The sequence below is a fragment of the Solanum verrucosum genome, unplaced genomic scaffold, assembly GCF_900185275.1.
Source record: "Solanum verrucosum unplaced genomic scaffold, falcon-dt-bn FXZP01000287.1, whole genome shotgun sequence".
Classification (NCBI taxonomy): Eukaryota; Viridiplantae; Streptophyta; class Magnoliopsida; order Solanales; family Solanaceae; genus Solanum; species Solanum verrucosum.
Window position 1 is genome coordinate 1,876,077 of NW_026020292.1, and position 19,296 is coordinate 1,895,372.

The 19,296-nt window shown below is 29.7% G+C and overlaps 1 protein-coding gene and 1 pseudogene across 2 annotated transcripts in view; both read left to right on the forward strand.

Moving 5' to 3' along the window:
- Positions 1-15,030, forward strand: part of LOC125834552 (probable disease resistance protein At4g27220) — a 259,136-nt pseudogene extending 244,106 nt beyond the window's left edge.
- The window catches only part of LOC125834553 (auxin response factor 8-like), a 771,942-nt gene that overhangs the window by 143,846 nt on the left and 608,800 nt on the right, over positions 1-19,296 (forward strand). The window lies entirely within an intron of this gene.

Consider the following 19,296-nt stretch of genomic DNA (forward strand, 5'->3'; position numbering starts at 1 on the left):
ATAAATGATAATAATTGTGTCTTTTCTTCTTATAAAAAAACTAATAAAATAAATAAGAAAATAGGGAAAAGATTATTTTTTTGGCTAGTGCAATATTTTTTTACTGTCAACTTTAATCATGGGTTCATCATGAAACGTAATAAATATAAATGGACGTTAGAATATTTTTTGGAGAGTTACGCCTTTCCATTTTTAAAATTTATTTAGTGAGCAATTATCTTATTCTTTAATTGACTAATTATGTAAATATTTTCTAGATTATTGAAAATTAAATAAAAAAAAAGAAGAGAAACCTCATAATTAGGAGAGTTAAAGGGATGGTTTAATTTTTTTCAAGCTATTTGAAATGATATTTCATTAGATTACTCTATTTTAATAAATTTTCATTCGTTAAGGAGAAAATGAAAGATTTGAGTGATAAATATTTTTGCCCTTAAATTTACAATAAATAATAGGAATAAGTGGAGTAGTAAAATTTGAGGTATTTAAATTCTTATAATAAATAATAGAAATTAATGAAGGGAATAGTAAGTGACACATCTTGTAATAGTAATTATAAATAGAAATATAGTGAAAATTACAACAATAAAAAAAAATAAAAATAATAAGGATCATTGCCAAAGAGAGGTGTCAAATCATTTTTTAAATATTTTAGCTTTATAATATATATATATATATATATATATATATATATATATATATATATATATATATATATATACATAAATAGATAGATACATATAATTTTTTCATTCTTCTTGGAGAATGAAAGGTTGGAATTAAATATTTAGGCCTTTAAATTTACAATAAAGAATAGGAATAAGTAAAATAATAAATTTTGAGACATTTAAGTTTTTACAATACATAATAGAAATAAACGGAGAGAGTATTAATTGACACTTTTTAAATAATACTAATAAATTAAAATATAGTGAAATTTATCAAATTTTTTTTTATGTCTTTTAACATTCTAAATTGCTAATTATTGTTGTATGATTTGTAATATCTTTTACGCAATTTTCAAATAATAAAGGTTATTTCTTCTTTCTCAATATCAATTTTTTTTGTCTTTAAAATATTCTATTGTTAAATACTGTAAATTATTGTACTTTCTAAATAATTTTCAAATAATATATATTATTTCATTTGTCCAATTTATGTGTCACCGATAAAATTTGAAGAGTTAATCAGATCTTTTACATATTTTTATATCTTTTGAATATTTAAGTAAATAATTATTGTGATTTATAATATTTTATACAATTATTTAAAAAAAAATAAACAACAAACAAAACGAATTCATCATAGGAAAATTACCAAAGCATTCTTGAATACATCAATAATGGGTCCCACTTTTTGTTTAAAAAAATATGCATATTGGGAGGATATTTTTGTCCAAAGTGGAAATAGAATAAGTACAAAGCATTAAAGTCTTTTAAAATTTTAAATTGTTAATTCTTATTGTATGATTTGTAATACTTTTACGTCATTTTCAAATAATAGAGGTCATTTCTTCTTTCTTAATTTATGTAGTACTAAAAAAAATTTGAGATTCAATCAATTTTTTTTGTCTTTGAAATATTTCTAGCTGTTAATTACTGTAATTTATAGTACTTTCTAAAAAAAATTCAAATAATATATATTATTTCATTTGTCCCAATTTATGTGTCACCGGTAAAATTTGAAGAGTCAATCAGATCTTTTATATATTTTTAAATCTTTTAAATATTTAAGTAATTAATTATCGTGATTCATAATATTTTATACAATTATTTAGTATAGTGAAATAAATTTAAAAGAAACAAACAAAACGAATTCATCATAGGAAATTACCAAAGAATCCTTCAATACATCAATAATGGGTCCGACTTTTTGTTTTTAAGAAATTGCACATTCGAAGGATATTTTTGTCCAAAGTGGAAATATTGTGTAAAAAATGTGTATTTATTGTGATTTTGAATGTTTTGTGGGGTAATAGGACACGCAAAGTTAAGGTGTCTTTTTGAAAATCTGGGACAACTTCAAGTATCACTTAATGTTTTTTCTCAAAATCTAATTTACTTTCGTAAACTATGTGTCATATCAAAATCAGATTAACAAATTCAAAAGGAATGAGTAATAAATAGCTCATACAATGACATATTTATTATTTAAAAGAAGTACTCATTTTGGTTGAAAGCTAACAAGATAGTTACAATGTAACTAAATACTATAAAAATCTTTGCATTGTGGCTTATTATATATAGAAAAGAAGTACTCCTTTTGGTTGAAAGCTAACAAGATAGTTACAATGTAACTAAATACTATAAAAATCTTTGCATTGTGACTTATTATATATATATATATATATATATATATATATATAGATTCTTTCCTTTTTCTCGTCATTTAATAATTTCTTAAGTAATATTTTTTTATTTATCCATATTTTTTACCATTTGATTTATTTTTCGTTATTCTATATCAAATTCGAAAAATTATGAAACAAATCATGACTTTTACTCTTCTCATATTTTAATGTAATTAAATTCAATGTAACTTATGTTTTAAATACCAAGAATTATTGTTTTGCTACTTATTTTTGAATACCAATCAGTATTGCATTGAGTACTATAGTTTCCTAACAAAAGTGTGATACAAGGAAGCACAAATTTTTTTTATTAAAAGACATTTTTTTCAACATTTTTTATTTTAATTCTAATATAAGGAAAAAAAATTCAAAAATATGAGAAAAAAGATAACATTAATGATATAAAAAATTTGAAAGTTTTAAAAAAGAGATTAATGAGAGAATTAATAACATTGAGAATGAAAGAAATTAAATATCCTCTTAATTACAAGATCATTCTTTCCTTTCTCTCCTCATTTTATTAATTTCTTAAGTAATTTTTTTTACCATTTGATATATTTTTCGTTATTCTATATCAATTTCGAAAAATTATGAAACAGATTAAGATTATATATGGAACAATAAAATAAACTAAAAGAAAAAAGAATACATATAATTAATATAATTGGCAAATGACAACTTTCTTAGTCCAATTTTTCTCAAAATTTAGAAGATCATTCTTTCCTTTTTATCTGCACAACATTTTAAGAACTTTTCAAATGATATTTTTACCATTTGATTAATTTGTCATTATTGTATATCAATTTTGTGAAAGCAAATATGAATAAATTAAGACTATATATAGAACAATTAAGATGAATTGAAAATAGAAAATAATAATAATGATAATACACCTTCCACGTTAATATATATATATATATATATATATATATATATGCAATATTTATTTTCTCCCATACATAATCTGTAATTACACTACAAATAATATAAATGGCAAATGACAACTTTCTCAACCCAAATTTCCTCTTAATTAGAACATCATTCTATCCTTTTTTTTTCTCCATTTCCCTTATAGAATTGCTTAAATAATATTTCTTGCCATTTGATTAATTTTTCATTATTCCATATCAATTTAGGGAAATTATGAAACAAATTATGATTAATATGAAACAATTAAAATGAAATAAAAATAGAAAAGTCGAAAATATATATAAAAAAAAACACAACCAAATTGTAAAATTCATAGTTTGGCCATTATATTATCTTTCTTTACAATTTGTTTTCTTTCTATTTTTCGTCCATTTCTTTATTTTTTTTCCACGTTAACAGAAGATAACTCCTTTCCCCCCTCCTTATAACATTATAAGAATTCTTTAAGTAATATTTCTTTACATTTAACCAATTTGCCATTTTCTATATCAATTTAAGGAAATTCAATTTGAAATTAATTAATACTATATATGGAACAAATTAAATGAATCATTAATTGCAAATTAAACTTAAATTTCAATCATATTATATGCATCTTTTTCTTTTCCATTTCCTTCTGTCATTTTAGTCTCTATATATTACTTACTCCCAAACTATCATTTATATTGATTTTATTTTATCTTCTTTTAATTTTATGAAAAATATCTTATACTCAATTTTCTCTCTAAAATACTTCATCATTTTCTTCTATAATTAAACAAAGATAGAAGATAGAAGGAAAAACTTACATTCTTATAATAAGTCTATGTTTACAAAATATATAAATTACTTGTGACTTCAAGATATAACTTTTACAAGTGTTTTGAATTTCGTGAAACTCCATTGACCAGTTAGTCATGCTCTGCCGCAATCCACCACTTCGACGGTCATCAACTCCAAAAATACTCTATATGATCAACCTCCTCACCAATGATATATATGTAACATTCAACAAATATCTGATAACTTCATGCCCATATAGCTGGTGTTTTGTGTCTTGAATGGTAAATGAGTGTGTTGATAATGTAATAGGATAAGAGAAACATCAAATATTTTTTAGGACATGGTTCCTTAATTTTAATCTTGTACGCTATCTATTTATGCAAAACAAAGACGTAGAATGCATGTTATGTTGTATGTCTGTTTATATAGTATTCAAAAGTTAATGGTGAAAAAATATTTCAAATTCTATAATTAAGTAAAGGAATAAAATGTCTTAAATATGGTAATTAAGTGATGCATTTACAAAAATATAACTGAAAGAATTTTTGAAAAAGAAAAATGTATTTTATTGTGAAGAATTGATAGCTGAAGCTTTAATGTTTATGCTTTAATGAGGAGAGAAGTAATATTTTATGTCTTTTAAAGTGATGAAAAATTTAAAAAAAACCACAAAAAAGATAAATAAAATTTCAGGCCTTAGAGAGCGCCACGTCGCCGTTTTGATGTTTCTACTTTATATATATATATATATATATATATAGATTCCTGGTATTGTTTTCTGGGAAAAAATGAAAAACATGATACCATCTTTTCTCTTGTGAGACCTGACTCTTGAGTTATCAGATACTCGACTATTTAAAATTATCTAAAAAAAAACATATTTCTTTTAATTGTTAGCAACAAAAAATATCACTAACTTATATCACTCAAAAGGTATGCTTTAACCTGGAAAAATCACTGAAATACACGTCTCATGTTTTTCTTATTTCCAATATCCCTTCTATTTCTAAAAACCTCTAAAATTCCTTATTTCTTTAATGTATTCGAGCTACATATTAATGTATTTGAGACAGTATTTAATGTATCCGAGCTAGTTTTTAATGTATCCGAGCCACATATTGTGTATCCAGTTTATGTTATAATGTATCCGAGATACTCTTTAATGTATCCGAGCTACATATTATGTATCCGGTTTGTGTTACTTTTTAAGGGATTAATGTAATTACAAACTAACTAATGAGGCATAGATTGTAATTTCATATTAAAACTATGAGATTTATGTAAGTTATACAATTTATTAACCTTTATGGGTTTTTATTATAACTTCTTAAATATTATGATACTTTTTTTTTTCTTTTTATCTAATATTATACACTTAATTATTTTTAAAAAAAATGAACCTTATTCATAAAATAAAAAATATTTTATATATTACAAATTGATTATTGGGGCAGAATTAGAAGAGATTAAGAGCTTGTTTAGACCAGCGGTCGATTTTTTTAGAACCATTTTTTGTTAAAATAGTTCTTTTTTTAAAAAAATGCTTTTGAAAAAAGTAATTAGTGTTTGACTAATTCATTTGACAAAATGTTTTTGATAAGTAGATTTATTTGGCTAATTTTTTCAAGAAATATTTTTTACAGTCAAATTACAAAAAAAAGCAGGTATCAATATACTTTTCTTATTTAGATTGTTTTATAAATTATTTAAATGTCTATTATTAAAAAAATTAATATAATTTTATTTTTATTTTTATTTAATTAATTTGACATACTCTTAAAAAGTTCTCCTCAATCCCTTCTTACTTATTAAATTTTGACTTGACACACCAATTAAAAATAATGATTGGTATAATGAGTTTACCATTTTATCCCTATTAATTAATAGTTTTAAACATATTTACTCACTACATTTTTCAAGGACATTTACTCAATGTTAATAAGTTGAGGGTATAATAGGAAGAGAAAAACATTGTCCTCCCTTGTTTTGTCAAAAATGACAAATAAAAAAGGGAAATCAAATTAGAAAATATTTGACAAGTAAATAGAGACAGAGGAAGTAATTATTAAAAGAATAAATTTATAATATCATCATTTTAAAATTAAAAATTTAATATTTTAAAACATAATTATTAATAATAAATTAGGAACGAACTAATAAATCATATCTTGATTTTTAAATTTGACAAGTAAAATTATATTTCTATTTTAGTATAACGAATAAGTAAGTAAAACTAAACAAAATGATTGATAGAAAACTCTATAAAGAGAGAAATAGAGTGGTAAAAATATACTCCATATAAAGAGTATCACGTTTTTTCTAAATTTTCTATCTTAAGATATCATCATTTCACTTTTTCTACCTGAATTGAATTAACTATTTAAGGAACAACTCATATTAGTGTGTTGAGGAGGTCCTGAACTATTGAAGTAGGTCTAAAATTATTCTTTAATTATATATTTGTAAGATTTAGTTTTTTAACTATTCTCATTGTTTATTTCTACTAAATATAAATAAATCTCTCCACACCTAATGGGTAATAACATTTTTTTTCTTTTTATAATAAACTATAGTATTTTCAACTCATTAGCAACAATAATTTACTTCACTTTATCCTCTATTGAATAAAATCATGATTTATATCTTCTTTTCACGTGAATTTTATTTTAAATTGTTGAGGTTAATGTTATTTCATAAGAATAGTTTGAAAAAAAAGTATAGGGGAGAGAGAAATATAATGAGAAAATGGGTTAAAGATTTAATTTCAAGGCATGAGTTCTGTTAATATAAACCTAAGTCATTTATATATATAAAAAATAAACAAAAATCAAACCTGATAAATTTTTAAATACTTAAAAGGACTAGTATAACCGGTAAGTATATAGTTAATAGACTAAAAATAGTAAGTAAAGGGACCAAACTTGATAACATTTTGAATAGTTAAAAGACTAAATCTGATAAATATATAGTTAAAAGACTCTTTTAGGCCTACTCTAATAGTTTAAGGACCATTTATGACATTTTCTTGTCTGTTGAGTGTTGTATAAAATGAATTGTAGTGCTTCAGTTTTACTTTCCCGTTCATTTTTACTTGTCACAATTTACTTGATACACCCATTAAGAAAACAATTATTGATATAAATATTTCACCAAACAATCTCTATTTACCTATTAAATGATGTCTTAGAAAATGATTTGCAAAATAAGTATTTTAATGTTAAAGGTAAAACATGAAAAAAATTATTATTTTTTCTTAATATGTCAAAAGTGATATAAAAATGAAAAAATATTTTATGAATAAGTGTAAGTAAAAGCAAACTATAGAAAATTATATATTTATATTTATATATATATTAGGAGAGAGAGTTTCAAAGGTTGCTTATTGGTCATTCAATTGGCAAGTGAGATATTTTTGTCATTCCAACTTCTCAAAGTGATAAGTATTGCATAGAAAAAATTGTACTACTAGCCTTATTATTTGGACCTTCTTAACATCTTTAGAAAAAACCTTACACTTTTCTACTAAATTACATACTATGCCTTCTATCATTGAGTATACTGGGGTCCATTTAATTTTACAATTGACACCTATACAATGATAACTTTATTGAGTTTCTATATATTTTCATTTTTATTCTCTACATATTAAGTTGTTTAAATTTAATACAGTTAAATAATTTAATAAAATTTTATTATTTAGCTTTTATATTCAAAACAAATTATTTTTTAATATTATATATATCATTAAATAACTATATAAGATTATTAATAGTCATATTTATATTTTTAAAGTATAATTAATAAAATTATTTTTTAAAATAAACTCCTAATAAATAAATTATTAAGAAAAACGTCAAATTAATTTAAATTGTTTCTTTTTATTATACTTTACTTTACTTTACTTTACTTTTACTTACTTATATAGAAGAGACAACAAGATGACTGATTTTTGCCATCTTTAAAAGAATAAGGGTCTTTTGGTCATTTACACTACCAAACTCATCAATAAAGGTTGCATATGTGTCTTGATACTGCTTTGGAAGAGACACGAAGCAATGCTGCCAAACTAATGTGTATTTAGGATATTCTATGAGAGTTGATGCTCTGTCTCTTTTCTTCTTTATTTTGCAAAGCAAAAAAAATCAAGTTTTTCTGTCTGGTTTTCCTGCATGCGTTGTTGTTGTATAGGTAAATGATTATATTGTGTTATTAAGAAATGTGCAGTTTTTTGTTATCTTTTTCTGCTTTTTGGTTATATTTTTGGGTTGTGGTTTTGAAATTTCTCTCCATCTTTCATAAATTTAATGAAAATCAAGACCCAATTCGATTCTTCCGTTTTAGATCTGTAGGGTTATCGGTTGGACTATAAGAATTGCGTCTTTGTTGAATTCAGAAATTTGAGATGCTCTTTGCTTCTCTGTTTTGCCTCAAATTTGTCTTCGATGTTGCCGTTGATTTTTAATAAAAACAAGTTAGCACCGTAAGTGATTGCATATACACTATTAGTTAGTCTAATCAATACAATAAGTCTATCATTGGTGTACTTGCGTATAAGTAGCAATATCATTCCTTTAAACTTATTGATTCTAAGCTCTTGGGAGGTCCCACACCATTTTTTTCCATTGTTCGAGTTAGATTTGAGAAGAGGTAAAACATGCTAAAGTGTTTGACACTTTCAAGACATAGTTCAACATCGGTTCAGTGTAAGTTTTTTTTTTTGAACTCATGAATGTATCATTTGAAGTGATTCTCGGTATGTGCAAGGTGTCTTTACTTTGGGCATTAAAATCTATTCCTCAAAAGGTCTTTGGTTAAAAGAGCACAAAACTGTGATAAAAGACTATAAATCTTAAGCCACAATTGAAGTCACAAAACTACTATTCCATTATAGTACAAAAAATCTTCCATTTTATAGATTTTGCTGGGACCATATTTATATGTATATCTTGGCCTTTGTGTAGTTGTGGTTGATAGTTTGTTGCATTTACTTATATTACTAGCCGTGAAAGTAGTTTGATTATTGTGATCAATATACTGCCTTAGAGCTCATATAGTTTTTCAGAGTATTATGATATATGAGCTACTTGAATTGTGTAAAACAACTATGTTTGTCCTTTTCATTTACTAATCGATGCATTGGAGGTAGTTTGGAGATAGTTCTCTGTACAGTCAATCACTTCTTAGTTTACCAATAAAGAGCTGAATGATGAAGGAACTTCAAGTCAAAGTAGTGCCAGTCTGCGGTCATTTTCCTAGATGAACCACAAGAAGATTTGTGCTTGTGTTTTCTTTGTGAACTTAAAGAATAAACTCCACAACTTTACTTGTATTTGTGTTTATGAATTTGTCTCTGCTTTGGCCGACCTCGGAAACAATAGCTATCTACCTAGCCTTATCAGCCTTGCACTTGGTTCTTAAGTCATTATATTGAAGTAATTGTACACTTGCTTTCATGTATGTACATACCTCCTATTTCAAGCAACTGTGATTTGATTCTTTTTCCAATCTTGTAATTTATGAATAATATTTTTTCTTCTTCACTCATATGTATCAGGTCTTAATCTTTTGATCAAAGATCAAAACAACTCAATCTGCATCTCAACTAACTTTCTATACAATGTATCACATTTTGTTATTATGTAAAGTAAGTGTACATAACTATCTTGTAAAATTTAGTTCTTTAAAATATCAACAAACGATTAATATGCAAGGTTATCTTACGCTACATACTTGTAATCCAACTTTTAATTGATATCAAGTTATGATATTTATTATAGAAATCATTTCCTCATTTCAAAAGAAGAAAAAAAACTTATTTTCTAGAGGAAATATGTTGCAAAAATTTTACCTCATCAAGTATAGAAAATTAATATTTTACAGAACACACCGATAGATTCATCAAATTTTTTTCTCCAATTTTACATAAAAACAAATTTAACAAAAAAAAGAAAGAAATATTACATAATAATATTGACACGGGCCATTACTTTCTAGTGTTGGAGATAAAAGCAGGGTTGGATAGAAGAAATTGAGGTCCACTTAACTACATAGGGAGATGTTCAAGCGACTTAATTAGCAGAATGGGATAAAGTCTAGGGTTCAGTTCCAGTAATCACTATGCCATTGTAGAACAAGGTAAGTATGATGTCAAGTATTCATCTTTTCATTCAACAATACCTCAATTTGCTGTTTAGTTTGTGTATGCTAGTTATTTTGAAGTTGTCATTCACCAACTGAGGAGAAGGGAACTAGTAATAGGGAAGAAAGGGGGAAACACAGAGGAAGAGAAAATACATAATTTAGAGGTGACTGGGTCCAAGATCTGTTCTTTTCTGTATGAACCAAGTGAGAAAGTACTATAGAGTTTTCAGTCAACTCCTTTCCCTTTTCAGATTCCCTTTCAACACAGAATGGAATTCTTATCTCTGTGTGTGGGGAAAGTTACAGATTGCTTGATGCAGCCACTTGCGCAACGGATTGGGTATTTCTTTTACTACAACAGCAACATCACATATTTGGATAATGAATCTCAGAAGATGGACAATGTTACAAGTGGGGTGCAGCAAAGAGCGGAGGCTGCACGGAGAAACTCGCAAGTCATTTCACAAGACGTTGAAGCTTGGTTAAATAGTGTTACTAAGATTAATTCAGATGTGGAAGGTGTAATGCGTGGTAGAGTTGAGGTTGAAAGAGGTTGTTTCTGTGGTTGGTGTCCAAATTTGAAGTCACGTTACTCGTTGAGCAAGAGAGCTAAGAGAATTACACTAGAGGTGATTGAACTTCGAAATGATGGAAAAGATTATGTTGATTTCTCCTATCCTGCACCACCTGCAGTTGAAATTGAAGCTATGGGTGAGGAGTTTGACTCTAGAAAATTGAAAGAGGAAGAGGTCATGGCAGCTTTGAGAGATGAGGATGTCACTGTTATTGGGATTTGTGGTATGGGTGGTGTAGGTAAGACGACACTCGTTGAGAAAATAAGAGCAAGGGCCAAAAAAGAAAGGTTCTTTGATGAGGTTGTCATGGTAACTGTCAGTCAACAACCAGACTTGAAAACAATTCAAGCTGAGATAGCTGGAGGAATCGGTCTAACATTACAAGGCGACAATTTTTGGAATCGTGGAGATCAGTTGCGTTCAAGGTTAATGGGTCAGGAAAGCATCCTTGTAATCTTGGATGATGTCTGGGAGTCTCTTGATCTGAACAAGCTTGGAATTCCTAGTGGTAGCAATCACAACCATCGGTGCAAAGTAACATTGACAACGCCGCGACTCCGAGATGTTTGTGAAACAATGGAGGCTTGAAAGATCATAGAAGTTGGAATCTTACTTGAAAAGGAAGCATGGGTCCTTTTCAGACAGAAAGCCGGTAATTCGGTAGCTGATCTTTCTCTTCATCACACAGCAAAAGATGTTGTGAAAGAATGCAAGGGGTTGCTGCTTGCAATTATTACAGTTGCAGGAGCGCTGAAGTGTAAAAGCAAGTCTTCATGGGAGGATGCCCTTAAGCAATTACAAAAATCCACACCAAAAAATATCCCAGGCGTGATTAAAAATGTGTATCAATCTCTCAAGCTAAGCTATGATCAGTTGGAAAGTGATGAAGTCAGGTACTTGTTTTTGCTTTGTTCCTTGTTCGAGGAAGATAGTAATATCTGGCATGAACAATTACTTAGATACGGAATGGGGCTTGGCATCTTTTCAGAAATTGAAAATTTAGAAGAAGCAAGAAAGAGGGTGTGTTATCTGTTAGAAACATTGAAGGATCGTTTCTTGCTATCCCAAGGTTCAGGCAAAAATTATGTCAAAATGCATGATGTGGTCCGAGAGGTGGCTATATATATCGCCTCTGAGGGAAGGCATGTTTTTATGGTAAGTCACAGTGTGAACTCAGAAGAGTTCCCAAGAAAAACTTCTTACGAGTCATACAGTCACATGTCAATTGTTGCACAAAAAAATGATGAGCTTCCTAAACCAATATTTTTCCCAAGACTTGAGTTTCTAATGTTAAAACTATTTGAAGAGCCATTCAAATTACAGGATGATATTTTTGTTGGAATGAATAAGCTTAATGTCTTAAGCCTAAGTGGATATGAGGACTCCATTTTGCCCTTCCCAAAATCTGTTCAGTTGTTGTCAAATTTGCAGACACTGTCTCTGATTAATTTAAGGTTGGATGACATATCAATTATTGGCGAACTTGTCACTTTAGAGATTCTCACTATTAGAGATTCTACTTTAGAGGTGCTTCCAGTGGAGATAGGAAAATTGACCAATTTAATTTTGTTAGAGTTTTGGAATGAGAGAGTACCACTTGAAAATATTTCACCTGGGGTCTTATCAAGACTAGTTTGATTAGAGGGACTAACATTAGTGGAATGTTCTGGTGATGTAATTCATAGTAACTTGGACCTTTCCTCCAAGTTGACACGGTATTATCTAAATATGGGCCAACAAGTTCGTAGTTACCACGATAGTTCACTCATGGATAATTACCACAGGATTATGGTTCTGGACGTCATTGAGACCACCCCATTGGGTGATTGGATCTGCCGCATGTTGAAGAAGAGCGGAACTTGTACATTCAAGAGGAAATGGCTCCAAGAATGTGCTGACCAAGTTGCTGGGAGATGGACTACAGAACGTGAAAGATCTCCTCCTAGCTGATTGTGATTCAATGACACATCTCTTGGATATCCACTGTCAGAATAATATTCCATTCCCCAAACTTGAAAGACTGGAGGTAATTAGATTTTGTAGTCTACACTATCTTTTTAGCCCGTCCTTGAGTTCGTCATACTCGACAGTAGCTTGCAGTAATGACGAGGAAGAGGAAATCTCTCAGAGGACACATATCAGATCAGAAGGGAACATGGTCCAAGTAATGAAGTTCCCCAATTTATATTACTTGGACCTTCATTTTCTGGAATGCTTCACTCACTTTTGCAGTGACACTGTTGAGGGCATTGATTTTCCTCAGTTACAAATCTTGTGCTTCTGGGAGTTACCGGAGTTCCAAAATTTCTGGCCTATAGACAACAACTCTATCGCCGGCTCAAATCCTCTTTTTGATGAAAAGGTGTGCTTCTTCTATTCTACAAGTGCTATATCATGAAAAACAATCTTTTTCAGTTTGTACTTGGAGGGGTTTTATGAATTAAAATATTACATTATACTTGAGTATTAAAGATCTTTACTTACACAATGATTATTGAAATTTTATAAAGATCTATTTTTTACCTTGGTAAGTAAATTACAGCCTGTTTATCATAGTTCTTGGTAAGTGGAAGCTTGGGACAAGGGAATGACAGAACAAAGAACAAACTTTATAACACTAATATTATCAAAATCTTACTTGCTGACCTATGTGCTTTTATGTCACCAGACATGGTGTCAATTAGTTTGCTGCATCCTGTAGTTAATATTGATCACATACATATAAATAAATATGTCTTCAAGCAACAGAAACAAAATGTAGACGGCCCCCTAAACTCCAACCACAATGACAAAAAGTCTGAAGGGAAATAGATGGAATACTAAAGAACATCACACTCACTTTTGCTTCTAGGGAACGAGTTGGTCAAAAACAAAATTTTTATTTGATGCGACAAAATATTTTAATAAATTTATTGTTTTAAGTGGGTAAAATTTAGAAACTTTAATGCAGCAATAGATTGGTTCTGTAACTTTACTGTTAAAATGGGTAAGTGGGTAAAATTGACCTGCTATATGTGAAATTAACCCTATCGTAAAGCAGAGGCGGATCTAGCTTAAAGCACTGGGTTCACGTGAACCCAATAGTGTATTGTTGCCTACCATGTATTCGTATTGAGAAATTCCTGAATATCTATAATTACCTTTAACTCCGAATCCAGTTATTATTGTATATTAACTTGTGGCTTATTATAGGAACCTATAACTTCAAATCCTGGATTAACCTAAGTTAAAGCAATGAATCGTGATGCCTTTTTGTCAGTTTGTACTTGAAGTAAATTTCATGAATTAAAAATCCCAGCTATTCACTTCCTGTTACCTTGATGTAAGATGAGATATGGTTCATTTCTTGATTATACTTGAATCTATATTGAATTTTCATCCCTTATGAAAAATACAAAGCCTTCAACGTTTGTAGGTTTTGTGTCCCAACCTGGAGGAGCTACAACTTAATGGGGCTAACAGCATAGCTGCTCTATGCTCTCATCAACTTCCAACTGACTACTTCAGCAAACTTAAAATATTGCTACTCAAATTGAGAAACCTGATGTCTCCATCAGTGGCCAGAAGTGTTCTGAATCTCCAAACTCTAAGCATAGAAGCCTGCCAATCAATGGAAGAAGTGATCACAGAAGAGGAACAACTAGTAGAAGAAATGACTACTAAGCCCTTATTTCCCCGGTTAGAAAAGTTGGTGCTCGAAGAGCTACCAAAGCTGGGGCATTTCTTTTTGACGAAGCATGCTCTTGAATTTCCATTTCTCAGAGAAGTGAGGATTAACAGCTGCCCTCAAATGAAGACGTTTTCCGTGGGATCTGTGAGTACACAGAATCTGGAAAGACTGATTGTGGACTATGCTGAGGTGAAAGATGATCTCAATAAAGCGATACAACAGCTCTTCAATTTTGAAGGTTTGTCTTGTACTCCGTCGTATAACTAATTATATTTGTCTCATGCATTAATACACAACTCTTCTGGTGCTCTCTTTCCATTTTAACTACTAAATAGTTGTAGTACTATTCAGATACTTATTCATATGTGTCACTTGAAGCAACTTTCTTTTACTTGCCCTAATATTTCCAAATAGAAATCTAAAGCATCAGCATTCTCTTCATTTCTTTCAAGTAACAATTATACTTACTAAGGTAATCATCTCTGTTGTTTTGCAATCTCTGCTCCCAGGAACAAGAAGCTTGTGATGGTAACGGAGCCGAAGCTAGTGATGGCAAAAACTAGCGTTGTCTAAGAATTTGAAGCTAGGAAGGTAATAAGCACTAGATGAAATAATCAAAGTGTGTGCAAGTTAGCTTGAACATCACCTGATACCTATGCTGATAGAGGTAACAAGCAGAAGTGGATCTACATTGTAACCTATGGGCTCAGGTAAATCCAGTTGCTTTTGCTCAGGACCTGTTTATTAGGAAATTCACTAAATATTTGTAAAGGAGTTGATTGTGAACATTAGGGGTGCTCAAACCAACCTGAAAAACTGCACCAAACCGTCAAAAAAAAGGCCGACTAGGCTTGGTTTGACCGTTTGGTATGAGTAATGAAAAATTGAACGAAACTGACATATAAGTATATAATTTATATATATATTGTTAAAACTTTATATATGATTTTCTTTGAAATACATGTCAAGAAATATTTGTGATTCTCTCGTTGGATGTAATATCTAATAAAACTATACAGTGCATCCATTTTTATTTACTTTAAATAATGCTCAATTTTACGTGTATTGTCACTTTTTGTTGAAAGGCTTCAATCTACCTGTTCTTTCATATTTATATTTCATCGAATTTAGGATGGTGTATTATCAATAGTTTTAAAATTAAATAAAGCGTATTATTTTTTAAAGAAGTTTTATGGCTCCATTATCAAAAATTTATCGTTAAAGTAGCAAAAATAACTATCACGTCCGTGGCTGCTGGGAACTCGACAGTAGCTTTCCCTGATGATGAGGAAGAGGAGATCTCCCAGAGGACACATATTGGACCAGAAAGAAACATGGTGTAAAATTTTACTGCTCTATGCTTTCACCAACTTCCAACTGGCTACTTCAGCAACAACAACAACATATCTGGTGAAATATTGGAAGTTTTGAAGTGCAAAAAATTGAGAAACTTGACGTCTCCATCAGTGTGGCCAGAGGTGTTCTTGATCTCTGGATACTATGCATAGAGGCCTGCTTGTCAATGAAAGAAGTGATCGCAGAAGAGGAACAAGGAGGAGAAGAAATGACTGATGAACCTTTATTCCCTGTTAGAAGAAGTGTACCTCGACGAGTTATCAAAGCTGGGGCATTTCTTTCTTTCCGATGAAACATGCTCTTGAATTTCCATTTCTCTGAAAAAGTGGAGATTAAAAGCTGCCTCGAAATGAAGATGTTTATCCAGCTGGGATGTACGAGTACAGAGAGTCTGAGAAGTCTGGTTGTAGAAATTAAACCGATCAGAAATCAATGCTGACGTGAAGATGTTCAATTCTAAGATTGTGTTTAACCATTTTATGTGAAGACCTTAGCTGAAATCAATAAGTTGTCTTTTCTTTCTATATTACCATATTGATTCCATTTGATTTTAGAGCAAGTTGTTCTCAAATCTCAAGGGCAATTCCAGGCAAGCTCTTATTTGTTGTTGTTGATGAAGTAGTATCATTGATATTAGAGCATGTAATCCTCGCCATAAGAAATGAGAATGCAAGAGTTACACAGCGAAGGCAATCATCTCAAACGATTGATGGAAGGTTTGGTGAGTTCTGTTGCAAAGCTATGGCAGAATGTGGACGTACGCAAAGATCGCAAGCTAGGGAGGAGATTATGAATTTGAGTGGAGTGGCAGGTCAAATGTTGATGGTCCAGTACAAATGTTGTCACGATCCAAAATTTTAATACACCTAACTCGGTAGTCGGTATATAGGCAAACCATATTTTATTTTTAGTTATAATAAGCGGAAAGTAAATGTGAGAAATATAAATAAGTCATAAACTGAAGCGTAAAAATAACAAGTAAACTACAAAATCTAGTAGCATAAGTATAAGAGCTTTGAAAATATGAATATAATGTTTACACTTGTTTAGAATAATAAAGACATAATAAGAATGATACAGGGAGTTTGGTGTTGCGGATCAACTACACAGCTCACCCCGAGATGTCCTCTGAAAAACAGTTACCAAATCAAGTGGGTCCATGTGCTCCTCTGGTGCACAAATCTAAATCTGCATACAAAAAGGTACATCAAGTGTAGCATGATCAGCAAGTATCATTGATCGACTCCATCGAAGTAGTGGTGATGATGGGTCGTTGAAAATATCATGCGTTTACACTAAATCAAATATATGTCTTCATATTTAAATATATAATACTACGTTTTTATATCTATTTCTACCTTACATGGCATTTGATTCTCACATGGATGGGATAGATAAGAGCTTACAGACTTGAGAAGTTACCTTGAAGTCATTTAAGTTCCATGTAGAGAGAGCCCAAAGCAGAATGAAATCATAGGCTGATAAAAGAAGAAGAAACAAAATTTATGCTATTGAAAATTGGGTTTATGTGAAACTACAGCCTTACATGCAATTATCTCTGAAATCTCATGGTATATAATTAACAAACTCTTCTTCTTTTTTTTTACTTAAAACTATACTGAACCACATATCTATTCTTTTTTGGCATTGTCCCAACACTGATGAGCATCACTTAGGCCTACCTATAATAAGTTTTCTACAACCGTTTTCAGATCATAGCCAAAGTTGAGAAAGTTGCTTACACTCTTGAGTTTCCACTTCGTACTAAGATTCATCCCGCTTTGTACTATTGCTCCGCATCTCCCCATCACTTTACTAGAAAGATCAAAATAAAAAGGATCGAACTATCTAGGAAAAATCACACCATATACACATTTAAGGGTTAATATTACAAGTTTTAAACATATTCTTAAAAAATCCTTACTTATAACAGTTTATTTACGGGTTATAACATATTAATTAAATTTAACTTTATTTAAAAATTAATTACAGGTTTATTTAAAAATAATTAATCTCTTTATATTTTTATATTATTAATTATTAATAGCTAGCTAATATAATTTCGGTTCCTTTTTTAAAATCGTAATTATCAGTTACAAAAATTTAGGGATTTACATTGATTAGACTTCCTTTTGTACCGTTACACTCCAATTAATTCATACACCAATCACAATTCCCGCCCAGCCAAGCCTATCAGTTTACACGCCACCACCCCACTACCCCCATATTCACAATTACACGCCACCACCCCACTACCCCATATTCACAATTACACGCCACCACCCCACTACCCCCATATTCACAATTTTCACTCCCATCTTCCTCACCACTCCACCATCACATTCACAACCGTCCATCCAATCTTTCTCACAACAACAATCGTCACTCTCGTTACGTTTCTCATCATCAGCATGTCTAAGAAGCACACTGCAACTCCTCGAAAGAGTGCCAGATCTGTTGAAGGAACTTATATTCATGAAGATCATGTTCCAACTTTCAATATATTAACTCAAACCCCTCCGCCTAAAAGGGCTGAAATTCCGGCGGAGTGTGGTTCATCTCGGTTGAAAGCAAAAAGATAAAAAAAATGAAGCAAAGAAAAGGCCGATTTCGACAAATCAAAAGGGGAAGAAGAGGAAGGGGAAAATTTGTGAAACCCCTTCCGAATCTGATTCTGATTTTGTTAGTGAAACAAAAAAGAAAAAAAGAAAAAAAACAACAAATGTAGAAGTTGCTCAATCTTCAAAACCATCAACAAGAAGTACAACAAAAAAGAAGGAATCAGAAGTACCAACATCCAAAAAACACAAAAAAGTTGTTAGGGTAAGTACTTTATTTAATTTTATTCAACATTAGCCAAAATAGTGATTTTTTATATCACATTATGCTTATTGTTTTTTTTGAAACATTTGTATGTGTGAAAAATAGTTCGAAATATGAATAAAATGTGTATGGATATGAGGTTAATGTTTGATACAATATTTGTATGTACTTTGATACAATATTGGTATGGTAAATGGTATGAATTGTGTGTTAACATTGGTGGGGTGGTCTATTAATTTTGTATATGGTATGAATTATTTAATTACTCTGTTTTGTATAAATTTAGAATAATATTAATATGAAATTGGGATTTTTCCTATTAAGAAGGTTTATTATTCAATTTATCCATTAATGTATTAAAATTGTTAAATTATTGTTAGCGTATTTCGATAAATTTATGAAAATAGATTGATGAATGCAACAGTGCAAATGAAGATGGTATGATGTTTGATTAAGTTTGGTGTGAATTTTTTTATAAATATTGTATAAGGCAGTACTAAAAATATGTATATGCATGTGTATGAAACATGAATAATATTTGTATCCACATACTGATGGAATGAAACTTGAATAACATTTGTATGAAGTGTGTTTTAATTTAGTATAAACAATTTTTATTTTATAGACAAGGAAGATATACACACACTAAAATTATGTATATGCATGTGTATGAAACATGAATAATATTT